General features: G+C 37.5%; 1 protein-coding gene across 1 annotated transcript in view; it reads left to right on the forward strand.

Moving 5' to 3' along the window:
• The window catches only part of LOC121868940 (protein FAM200A-like), a 98,628-nt gene that overhangs the window by 499 nt on the left and 83,549 nt on the right, over positions 1-14,580 (forward strand). The window lies entirely within an intron of this gene.

Here is a 14,580-nt window from a genome sequence, read left to right on the forward strand (position 1 = left end):
TTAGCTAGGCCCTAAATGGCTGGTCAGTGGACATGAACTGTACATGATGGGTTCGTGTTCAGCCAAGCAACTGTAATAATAATAATAATGATAATAATAATAAAGAACCATAAAGAAATAAAAAAATAAAAAAAATATCAAAAGTGAGAAACAATATATGTATGTTTTGTTGTCAATAGCAAGAGAAACAATTGTGACCCTGCAATTGTGTGTAAATGAGGCAGAATGTCAAATCAGCAATCTGGGACTTGGTCACAATTTTCGTGATGCCATATGGCAGCAGGGTTTACCATTAGACAATACATTATGTTTCCAATATTTTCCCAGGCGGTAGTACCTCCCTGTTTGGTATGAATGATGCTCGAGTAACACACACACACACACACACACACACATGAGAGGTTCACGGCACCATCAGCTCGATGAACAGGCTTTGTGTGAAATATCACATAGTCTAGAACTGCTTTTAGTGCTCTTGTGGTATAGTCGGTAGCATTCCCTGGTCCCATGCATTAGGTCAAGGGTTCGAGTCCTGGCTGGTGAGGTCGTTGATTATATGTTCAAAGTCCGCGTGTTATATGGACTAAAAATGAAGTATATATGGTACCTCGTGTTTCATACCAGCTGGATTCGGTAAAATGCTATTGACTCCCACATAAGAAGCATGGGCAGTTCCCAATGAGAGGTTCACGGCGCCATCAGTTCGATGAACAGGCTTTGTGTGAAATATCACATAGTCTAGAACTGCTTTTAGTGCTCTTGTGGTATAGTCGGTAGCATTCCCTGGTCCCATGCATTAGGTCAAGGGTTCGAGTCCTGGCTACTGAGGTCGTTGATTATATGTTCAAAGACCGCGTGTTATATGGACTAAAAATGAAATATATATATATATATATATATATATATATATATATTGTTACATATTGCTATGTATTTACATACCCGTAATATACTAAGACCTAATGCCGTATATTCTTTCCTATCAGTCACCGTTGTAAGAGCAGTTTGGTTTTCTATGATAGATGTAAGAAGATGTATGTCCTTTGAAATTAGTTTATTTTGTGTATTTGTGTGTGAATTATATTGGTTCAATGTAATTGCTAGTATTTTTCAATCATATAATATTATGTACTTATACGATACTTTTACAAAAAAGTTTTAAGTAAATATTCTAATTGGAAAAGATGTATTGTTGTTTAATGGGTGATGGTCTATACTCCAGGGGTGAATTCAAGGTGGTTGTAATCTTGTTTCATCCATTGTATATCCTACATTTTGTTATTAATTTATTTCCCAGCATTTAGGGTGAATACTAAGTGATACTTCTGTGAATGGAGGAAGGGCCTTATTGTGAGATTAAGATTGATAATATTTACTAAATCAGTTGGGCCACAAGGCCATGCAGTGTAAATGTCTGTACTCTCTGTTTTATTGTGACTATATTAGTTGTTAATTGTTAGAAATTAGTATTTATCAGTACAAATCCAATTTGCACAGTATAAATAATAGTTTTTCTTGGATGTTTTCTCACTGTGTTTGTATTAACTATTAGCCAGAGGTAGCAAGGAGTGTCTACATCTCCTGGCCTGTTAACCACAGCCGTTATTTCAAAACATTGAGTCTGATTAATGGGCCTAGGAGTTGGAGCACGGCTGAAAGAGGAAGGTTATTGAGTAGTGGCCGTGACAATATATAATATATAATATATATATATATATATATATATATATATATATATATATATATATATATATATATATATATATATATATATATATATATATATATATATATGGAGAGATGAGTTCAAGGTCGTCCGAGGGAAGACCGCGCTCTGCACGTAGCGAGAGTTTGTGGAACTAGGCCTATGTGATACTTAATGTAATTTACCGATTTAATATGGAGGCGAATTATGAAACTAAATATCAGTTATTAAATTAAAAGCAATGATAGATCGTTTATCAGTCTGAATAATGTTACGGGTGTCCCAAGAAAGTTATTAGTTAGGCGGAAAATATGTCACGTAGGCCTAAGCTAACGCCTTGAGAGGACACGAGGCTGGCTAGTCCTCAGTCATTTCACGATCTGACCAACAAGACGTCCCTGCGCGTCCGTCCACAGAAATAGTCACGTGGCCTAGTCACCTGTGTTGCGCTATTGCAGTATAACAAGTAAGTCTCATTCGATCTCAGTTAGATAGGGCAGTGATAAAGTTATCAAGAGCTAACAGTGAGTTAATTTCAGGGTTTCCGTCAGAACCCACTTGACTGCGAGAGATTGACTGCCGTTTGAGACTGCCGTTGATGATTGAGAATTGGCGATTGTCGCCGTTGAATCGATCAGTGTAGGCCTGTCACTGTTTAGCTGGGTAGCAAAGGATCTCTTGAGTGAATCTAGCCGTCTGGGTGCCCAGCTAACGACGGGATGATCGTTGGGGTCATCAGCTCTCCTCTACCTCGGCTCACAATACCACATGTCTCAAGCAGCTTAGTGAAACCCTTTTGCTAACGGGAAGCTAAAGCTTCTCTCAACTGTACAAGGTCTGATTGGCTCACTCCCTTCCGCTTCATGGATGTACTGGGGGTAAAGTGAAGCCAGCTGAGTGATACAGGGTCCCACACTGGGACCAAGAGTCAGTGGAGCTTAGAGGTACACTTTCCAAGGTGGAGAAAGGCTGATTTGGGCCTTAAACTACGGGTGCCTGTTGGTTGTCCCTTAAACCACTACGGACTGCAGGTGGAATCTGTGTGTGTGCTAGGTTAGGAAGCATGGTTCACGGGTATTGGTGGACTCAGTAACTTCTTAATAATAATGACAATGTTTTTGTGTGTAGTTAATACTATTTTTTCAGTTACTAACGTATGCTGTGTGCATTTAATATTTCTTTATAATCTCAATCTCCGGTATAACCTTTGTTCCCCAGAGTAGTGTTTAAGTTAGGTTAGGAGGTGTGTATCTGTTGGGGTAAAATAATTTTGTTGAGCGCCCTGAAGGCCTATTCAGGGTGGAGTTAATAAGTTCTGATTTTTTTATTCCATTTTCTCGGTGCTGGACATAATTTTGGTGAGTGCCCTTAAGGCCTATTCATTGTAGATTTATTAATTTCTTATTTTTTTAATACCATTTTCTCAGTGATTGATATTTTGTTGAAAGCCCTTAAAGCCTGGTTCATGTGTGCAAGCAACATTTCTTAATACTTTAAACTTATTGTCCTCTAATGAGGCATTGCCTGAGGTTCTCATAATTTCAACATCATGTATAACTTTTATTCCCCAGAGTAGTATTTTAAGTTCAGGTTAAGAGGTGCGCATATTGGTGTACCATTATTTGATTGTATTTGTAGTGTTGGAGGGAATATAAGTGTAAATTTTACAGTGTGTCTCATTCATCCCAGTCACAGACGCTATCCTTCTACGGGTCACGGACAATTCATTTTGTTTCGTAAATTTAAGTTGTCTTGTGCTTGTTCGGGATTTCTCTCAAAGGGGCGCTTTCACTGCAATTACCATCTAATAATCTTTAATAAACCCCAAGTCAAGTGAGAAATTAAAGTCCAGTAATTCCGACCGGTTACACACACACACACATATACATATATATATATATATATATATATATATATATATATATATATATATATATATATATATATATATATATATATATATATATATATATATATATATATATATATATAACCACAGAAGAAAAAGGGAAACAATGCAACACCTTAGCTTTCGTCTTAATTCAAGACATCTTCAGAGGCAAGTGAATTTATAGGGACTGAGAGAGGCTTACAAAACATCAGGTCAGGTCAATAACATAGGATTCACTTATTCCACTAATCCACACATAACCTCCACTGCACACGAAAAAAAGAGCTTATAAAAATGGGAAAATGGGCCATGTAACAAGTTATGTCAAGTCAGGCAAAAATATGAAACCACTAATATATATATATATATATATATATATATATATATATATATATATATATATATATATATATATATATATATATATATATATATATATATATATATATATATATATATATATATATATATATATATATATATATATATATATATATATATATATATCAAAATCACACAATGAAACAACGGGCACCTTAGCTTTCGTCTAAGGTGCTCGTTTTTTCCCATTTATCAAGATTTATCTTATCCACGTTTTCATTGTGGATCTACATGGATCTACATGATATATATATATATATATATATATATATATATATATATATATATATATATATATATATATATATATATATATATATATATATATATATATATATATATGTATATATATGCTTATAACCACAAGGAAAAAGAAAACACGAAGTTCCCAAGCACTTTCGTGTAATTCACATCTTCAGGGGTGAGTACAGACTAAGGAGAAGTACATAACAAGGTATATATATGTATATATATACAAAGGAAAATGAGATCCAGGTTTTTAGTTGTAAAGAAACGTCAATGTGGCATTTAAAAACTCATGCACTGTTAAACAAATGTTAATCAAGAACTCCCCCAACAATACAGGTGGCTGCATTTATAAGGTTCCTTGCAAGGCATGTAATATGTTTTACTTAGGCCAGACAGGTAAAGATCTTGTAACTAGACTTAAACAACATAAATATAGTGTTAGGACAGGCCAGGAATCCAATGCTCTATTTGTTCATTTGAGGGATAATAAGCATTGCATTGACTGGGATAATGCCTCCTGTCGCGATCCCACTACCCTTTATACTTGTGGAGTGAATCCTACCCCAAGTTATTAACAAATAAAGGAACACGGCAATAATTATCCTCACCAAAAACCTACTCAACTAAATGTACTTGAAAAAGTAAGAACAGTTGAAATAAGTGAATCATAAAAGGGAAGATAATTAATTAATTCAATTTATGTTCTAAAGGGAGTAATGACTAGCAAACATGAATTTAAGGGAATAAGTAAGTGTATAATAAAATAAGAGTGATGCCGGAAGGGCGAAAATATGCTGTAAGGAGTTAGACCAAACAAATATTACTTAACATTACTATATTACACAAGACATACGAAATATATATATACAACAATCACTACAAAATGATTATCCCTACCAAACAGGAGATACCTTACCACCAGGATCCCTTCCTAGGCCTAACTAAACGTGTCACTAATACCTGATACCCCTAGGGCATTGTAGAAGACTGGATAAAGCACTAGACAAGGGTCAAGGCTAGAGAACGAATGGACACGTCTAACCTATGCCACGGTTTTTCGCTACTGCGGAAGCGTGCCCACGCGGGGAGGAGATTGTCTCATATCACGTGATTCAGGACATTTGCTGGATATTTTATATAATTAATTAATATTACTCTTGAGTTGACTTAACAGAGTAAGACAATGATGCATATAAATTACATACATAAATATACAATTAACCTAAGTAACTAAGAACAATAATAATATAATAAGTACAATTAACAATTTATTAATAGCTTGTATGAAATGTAGGCGTGAACATATGCCTCACGCTATGGGAGTTCCCGAGCGCTCAGGCACGTGACACTCCTCAATATTACCTCGTAATTCAATTGACAGTAGGAACATTATAGAATCTACTCTCATTAAACATACCGAATCAGTCAACATGAATTTGAGTAATGGTATGTACAAACTGGATAATTTCGTAATTAAGAAGATTTGTAACCAGGTGAGAAGGTTGGGTCATCTTTCCGTCTGACCTGACTACCGATTGCTGCTGTGCTTTTTGAAGATTAGTAGGGTCATTACCCTAATACCTGATCATTGTGGACTTGATCTCACCCTCCTCAGTATATATATATACCTTGTTACGTACTTCTCCTTAGTCTGTACTCACCCTTGAAGATATATATATATATATATATATATATATATATATATATATATATATATATATATATATATATATATATATATATATATATATATATATATATATATACTATCTCTTGTCTCGCATTTCTGTGGCTGTCTCGCAGTGTCTTTTTCATTTTCTTTTCACAGATCAGAGAGTTCACGTCCACACTCTATTTCACGGCTTCAGCGCTATTACTTAATTCCGTCCACACTCTTCCATCACAACTATCATTCACTTTCCACCCATACTTGTCCCTCACCTTCCATCCACACTCGTCCCTCACCTTCCACCCACACTCGTCCCTCACCTTCCATCCACACTCGTCACTCACCGTCTATCCACACTCGCTCCTCACCTTCCACCTCACACTCGTTCCTAATCTTCCACCCACAGGTAGCAATCTCGATTCTCAAACATTTGCATGCTATTTTTTTTTAATTTAGAATAAAAGAAATACAGAAACTCAGCGTAGTTTCGTCGTCATTTACGCCTCTGCCTTTGTGTTGTAGCTTAAAAATCACTCAGTAATAAGATGTGTTCTCATACGAATCTTTGAACATCTGGCCTCTGTCTCTCTACTTCGAGAGTTACTTTGTAACTCTCGGACGAATCTCAAACTGAAGATAAACTTGATAGTTTTTGATTGGAAAATAAGTTTGTTTTAGGAAATTTCCCAGAACGTTCTACTATCTTCACACTCTTGTCCAGATTTAGGATAGTACAAATAATTCAGCAAACTGTGTGGTGATTTACAGTGCTAGCAGGGTATCACATGTTCTAGATAAGGCGCTCATTGACAGTGTAAGCCAGGCAAACATTTCGAGCTTTGTAATTCTTGGGAGCTTCACTTCTTAGCTTAAGTGCTGCACGAACACTACAGAATATCAGACAAAATGTGCACACACTACCTTTAGTGCAAATCACATGTTCCGCTGTGGTCGTAGTCATTCCTCACGGTCACCAATTTACCGTAGGTAATGGTAGGAATGTCATACAACAACCACTAATAGATCTACCTCACTACCGCTACTTCACATATACTTAAAACTTATCTTCAACACACTCCCTTTTACCTTCAACACAACACTTACTTACTTCAACACACTCCCTCTGACCTTGATCACGACATTTACCATCAACACAACACTTCCTTTAATACACTCCGCCCTACCTTCAGCATAACACTTCCCCGCAACACAACACTTTCCTTTAATACACTTCATTTCACCTTCAACACAACACTTACCTTCAACACAACACTTTCCTTTAATACACTTCATCTCACCTTCAACACAACACTTTCCTTTAATACACTTCATTTCACCTTCAACACAACACTTACCTTCAACACAACACTTTCCTTTAATACACTTCATCTCACCTTCGACACAACACTTACATTACTAAAACACTTTCCTTTAATACACTTCATCTCAGCTTCAATATAACACTTACCTTTAACAGAACGCTTAACTTCAACAAAACACTTACCATCAAAACAAAACTTACCTTCAACACAACACTTACCTTCAACACAATACTTATCTTCAACATAACATTTACCATCAATACAACACTTACCTTCACCACAACACTTACCTTCACCACAACACTTACCTTCACCACAGCACTTACCTTCAACACAACACTTACCTTCAACAGAACACTTGCCTTCAACATAATATTTACTATCAACGCAACACTTACCATCAACACAACACTTACCTTCAACACTAAACTTTCCTTCAATACACTTCATCTCACCTTCAACACAACACTTACATTCAACACAACACTTTCCTTTAAAACACATCATCACCTTCAAAACAACACTTACGTGCAACACAACACTTTCCTTAAATGTTCTTCAACTCACCTTCACACAAGATTTACCGTTAACACAACACTTTCCATTAATACACTTCATCCCACCTTCAACACAACACTTACCTTCAACACAGTGCTTACCTTCAACGCAACACTTTTCTTTAATACACTTTATCCCACTTTCAACATAACACTTACCGCCAACACAACACTTACCGTCAACACAACACTTTCCTTAAATACACTTCATCTCATCCTTTAACACAACACTTACTTACAACACAACACTTACCTTCAACACCACACTTACCTTCAACACCACATTTACCTTCAATATAGCACATATCTTCAACATAACACTTACCATGAACTCAACACTTACCACCAACACAACACATACCATCAACTCAACACTTACCTTTAACATAACACTTATCTTCAACACAGCAATTACCATCAACACAGCACTTACCTTCAACACAACACTTACCTTCAACATAAGCTCGTACCATCAATACAACACTTATCTTTATCACAAGACTTACCATCAACGCAACTCTTATCATCAACGCACTTATCTTTCCTTCTACACAACACTTTCCTTTAATAAACTTCATCTCACCTTCAACACCAAACTTAACTTCAAGGCAACACTTACGTTCAACATAACACTTATCTTCAACATAAAACATAACATCAACACAACACTTACCTTCAACACACTCCCTTTTACCTTCAACACACCTCTTACCCTCAACAAAATACTTACCATCAACACAACACTTACCTTCAACATAATATTTACAATCAATACAACTTACCACTTACCTTCACCACAACAATTACCTTCAACACAACACTTACCTTCAACACAACACTTACCTTCAACATAACATTTACCATCAACACAACACTTACCTCAAACACTTACCTTCACCACAACACTTATATTTAACACAACGCTTTCCTTTATTACACTTCATTTCATCTTCAACACAACACTCACCTTCAACATAACACTTACTTTCAAAACAACACTTACCTTCAAAACAACGCTTAAATTAAACACAATACTTACCTTTAACACAGCACTAACTTTCAAAACAACACTTGCCTTCAATTTTACTCTTTACTTTCAACACAACACTTACCTTCTTCAACACACTCCTTCTGATCTTGATTACGACATTTACCTTCACTTTCCCGTAATAAACTCCGAAATACACTCCGTAATAACACTTTCCCGTAGTACACCCCATCTCACCTTTAACACATTTTTTTTTTTTCGGGGATCAGCCCACCCTGGCACAAGTCACTGAACCACATCTGGGCCTGGGGGGCGAAATTGTATTATTAATAATAATAATAATAATAATAATAATAATAATAATAATAATAATAATAATAATAATAATAATAATAATAATAATAATAATAATAATAATAATAATAATAATAATAATAATAATAATAATAATAATAATAATAATAATAATAATAATAATAATAATAATAATAATCATAATCATAATCATAATCATAATCATAATCATAATAATCATAATCATAATCATAATCATAATCATAATCATAATCATAATCATAATCATAATCATAATAATAATAATAATAATAATAATAATAATAATAATAATAATAATAATAATAATAAACACTTAACTTCAACAGAACACTTTCATTTAATATACTTTATCTCACCTGCCACAAAACACTTTCCTTAGATATACTTCATCTCACCTTCAATACAACACCTTCAATTAATACACTTCATCTCACCTTCAAAATAACACGTATCTTCAACATAACACTTACCATCAACACAACACTTACCATTAACACTATACTTACCTTCAACACAACACTTATCTTCAACACAGCATTTACCATAAACACAACACTTACCTTCAACACAACAGTTAACTTCAACATAAGAACTTACCGTCAACACAACACCTACCTTCAACACAAGATCTTCCTATACTGCAACACTTATCATCAACACACTTATCTTTCCTCCAACACAGCACTTTCCTTTAATAAACTTTCTTCTCACCTTCAACACAACACTTTCATTCAACACAACACTTTCCTTAAATACATTTCATCCCACCTTCAACCCAACACAAGACTTACGTTCAATTCAACACCTATCTTCAACATAACACTTCCAATCAAAACAACACTTACCTACAACACAACTCTTACCCTCAACACAACACTTACCATCAACACAGCACTTATCTTCAACACGACACTTACCTTTAACATAACACTGATCTTCAACATAACACTTAACATCAACACAACATCTACCTTCAACACGTCGCTTACCTTCAACACAACACTTATTTTCAACACACTGCTTACCATCAACACGACACTTACCTTCAACACAACACTTAAACTCAACATAACATTTACCATCAATACAACACTTACCTTCACTACAACACTTACCTTCACTACAAAACTTACCTTTAACACAACACTTACCTTCAACACAACACTAACCTTCAACAAAAGGCTTACCATCAACACAACACTTACCTTCAACACAACACTAACATTCAACACAACACTTACTTTGAAAACAACATTTACCTTCAACATAAAACTTACCGTCAACACAACACTTTCCTGTAATACACTTCATATCACCTTCAACATAGCACCTTCCTTCAACACAACACTTACCATCAACACAGCGCTTTCCATTAATACACTTTATTTTACCTTCAACACAACAGTTACCTTCAACATAGCACTTTTCTTTAATACACTACATGCCACCTTCAACACAACACTTACTTTCAACACGACACTTACCTTCAACAAAACACTCTCCTTTAATACACTTCATCTCACCTACAACACAACACTTACCTTCAACACAACATTTCCCTTAAATACACTTCGTGTCACCTTCAACACAACACTTACCTTAAACACAACATTTACCTTTAACACAACATTATACCTTCAACACAAGACTTACCTTCAACATAGCATTTACCATAAACACAACACATACCTCCAACACTTACCTTCACCACAACACTTATTTTCAACACACTGCTTACCATCAACACGACACTTACCTTCAACACAACACTTAAACTCAACATAACATTTACCATCAATACAACACTTACCTTCACTACAACACTTACCTTCACTACAAAACTTACCTTTAACACAACACTTACCTTCAACACAACACTAACCTTCAACAAAAGGCTTACCATCAACACAACACTTACCTTCAACACAACACTAACATTCAACACAACACTTACTTTGAAAACAACATTTACCTTCAACATAAAACTTACCGTCAACACAACACTTTCCTGTAATACACTTCATATCACCTTCAACATAGCACCTTCCTTCAACACAACACTTACCATCAACACAGCGCTTTCCATTAATACACTTTATTTTACCTTCAACACAACAGTTACCTTCAACATAGCACTTTTCTTTAATACACTACATGCCACCTTCAACACAACACTTACTTTCATCACGACACTTACCTTCAACAAAACACTCTCCTTTAATACACTTCATCTCACCTACAACACAACACTTACCTTCAACACAACATTTCCCTTAAATACACTTCGTGTCACCTTCAACACAACACTTACCTTAAACACAACATTATACCTTCAACACAAGACTTACCTTCAACATAGCATTTACCATAAACACAACACATACCTCCAACACTTACCTTCACCACAACACTTACCTCCAACACAACACTTTACTTTAATATACTTCATCTCATTTTCAATTCAACACTTACCTTCATCACAACACTTTCCTTTAATATACTTCATCTCATCTTCAATTCAAAACTTACCTTCAACACAACACTAACATTCAACACAACAATTACTTTCAAAACAACACTTACCTTCAACACAACACTTACCCCTTCAACACACTCCCTCCGACCTTGATGACGACACTTACCTTCAACATAACATTTACATCAACACAGCACTTACCTCCAACACTTACCTTCGCTACAACACTTACCTTCAACACAACACTAACTTTCAAAACAACACCGACCTTTAACACAACTCTTTACCATCAACACAACACTTACCTTCAACACAACACTTACATTCAACACAACATTTACCTTATATGCAACACTTGCCTTCAACAAAACACTTACCTTAAATACAACACTTACCATCAACACAACACTTAGCTTCAATACAACACTTACCTTCAACACAACTCAGCTTCAATGCAACACAGCTTCAATGCAACATTTACCTTTAACTTATCAAGACACCTGCTGTGACTCCTTGTGGAAACACACGATAACTGGGTGCCTCGTGGGTCCAGCCTAGACCAGCAGGGGATCTCGGAGCAGCAGTGGGCCCCAGAGGGATGGCGCACAAGCCCACTGGCATGTGGACACGTCCTGGCACCTACCACCTACTCCCCCGATGCCTCGCAGATTAACCTTGGTAGATATGCGGTTATGGGAATAAACCCCGAACGAGAGTCAGCGGTGGAGCCCCGCATCAGGTGGACATGCTTACAGAGCTCCAAAGAGATCCCAACGGCGGTATACTGTAGGCAGAAGAAGTGACCAACATGGGGCCCAACGACTCCACCGGCTGATGAAGGCAATGCATGATGGATAGGTCTACTAAGGAGAAACCCAAGAAACTGGGCTATCGGCAGTCCATTCCAACTCTCCCATTCCCCAGTCGTTGCAACACTTGCACCACTGGATCAGGATAAGGGATAGCCAAGATGTGTGGTTGCAGTCTGCGCTCCTTCCTAACCCAAATAAATCAACTCCACGCACAGGCACCATCCACCTCATCATACTTCTCATCATCATCATCAATACCCCCATTACCCCCATCAGTCCTATGGCGACGGACGACTAGAGACGGGGACAGGCAGAGATGACTGCCGGGAGTCTCTAGTCACAACTCTGCATATGGGCGACATAGATAAAATGGTCATTTATGCACTGGGATCAAGGCAGCAGAGCAATCCGGTTCTGTCTATGCGACTGAGCAGCTCTATTGAGGACCCACTCTGCTCACTCCACAAGGGGAGGGGGCTAGAAAAGGTGCCCTAAACATAGCCTTCAACACACGCCGGCAAAGCCGTGGGCTCCTAACACTCGTCTTGCTCGTGGTTCCCACCATTTTTTGTGGATGTCAGTCGCACCAGAATAACCTGTTATAGTACATCCTTCTTTCCTCACACAGCCAAACTGTAGAATGCTCTGCCTTCTTCTGTGTTTCCATACTCATGCAATCTGTTTCACTTCAAAGAGCTGGTTTTCCGGCAAAGCCGAAGTGTATATTAATATAAACTTTTTCTTTTCGTTCTTAATTTCTTTTTACTCTCATTTTTTCGCCCCCTAGGCCACGTTGTGGGTCGATTACCTGTGCCCGCGCGGGCTAATTCCAGTAAAAAAAAAGCCTGGGTAAAGAACCAACCTGACTGGCAACCGCATCCAGTAAGGTCATTCTTATGCGGTCGAAAACACAATCATAATTACAGATACAAAAAAAAACTATACAACCTTTTATTGTCGCTATATGGAATGTCAGGACCCTTCTGGATACTAGTACAAATGAGCGTCCTGAAAGAAGAACTGCCCTTGTGGAATTAGTGAGACCCGGCTCCCAGATGAGGGTCTGGCAATTCCATCATTTGGAAGGGTAAGCCTGCTGCCGAGAGAAACCGCATTTATGGAGTTGGCTTTGCCATCCGCCAATGCATCCTACATAAGCAAACTGAATTGTCTGTTGGGATCAACGAGCGCCTCATGACACTCCGAGTCCCGCTGAATCACTCACGCCATGCCTTCTTCAGCAATGCATTCGCCCCAACACTGAATGCAGAGGATGACATCTAGGAGGCCTTTTATGCCAACCTAGACCGAGTGCTAATCTCTATCCCCAGAGAAGATGAGGCTGTGCTCCTTGGTGACTCCAATGCCAGAGTTGGCAGAGATACTGATATTTGGCAGGGAGTCAAAGGGAGAAATGGACAAGGCAAGAGTAACCCCCAACGGCCAACTCCTCCTCGGCAAGTGTGCAGTGCACAACCTCACTATCACCAATACCTTGTTTAGGCAAGCCGACAAATTCAAGGGTTCTTGGCAACACCCACGATCCAAACAGTGGCATCCCATTGGCCACATTATTGTCAGAAAAAGAGGTCGCCGAGATGTCCTCATCACCCGAGCCATGTGTGGCTCGGATCACTGTGACACTGATCATCGGCTCCACAGAGCCAAGCACTCACTTCACGTCGCCCGAAAAAAGGGAAAGTAACAAGTCTCCAGAAGAGGTTTTAACACAAATGGTCTGGAGGATCCAGTAGTAATACATGCCCTCATAGAGCAACTCGAACAGGGGCTGATAAACAACCCGACATCAAACAACCCAAATCCCAGTGGAGACTGGGATATTCTCAACTCTGTCATGACAAAAACCTGCAGAGAAACCCTCGGCCAGATCGAAAGAATACACCAGGACTGGTTTGATGAAAATGACCCGAAAATCATTGTACTTTTCAATGATAAACTGACTAGCAGAACAGTCCTCAATCTCTAACCAAAACTGATACCTTCCACAATAAAAAAGCAGTGGCCCAGTGAGCAATTCACAATCTAAAGAACGACTGGTTTAAAATTAAAGCTTGTGAAGTGCAACACGTGCAGATCGATTCAAGAAGTGCGAATTCTTCAATTTTACTAAAACATTTTATGGGCCAATCACTCATGGCCTTGAGGTGAATGTACGTAAGACTCAAATTCTCTT

This window comes from Homarus americanus, unplaced genomic scaffold (assembly GCF_018991925.1).
Source record: "Homarus americanus isolate GMGI-L3 unplaced genomic scaffold, GMGI_Hamer_2.0 scaffold24694, whole genome shotgun sequence".
NCBI lineage: Eukaryota > Metazoa > Arthropoda > Malacostraca > Decapoda > Nephropidae > Homarus > Homarus americanus.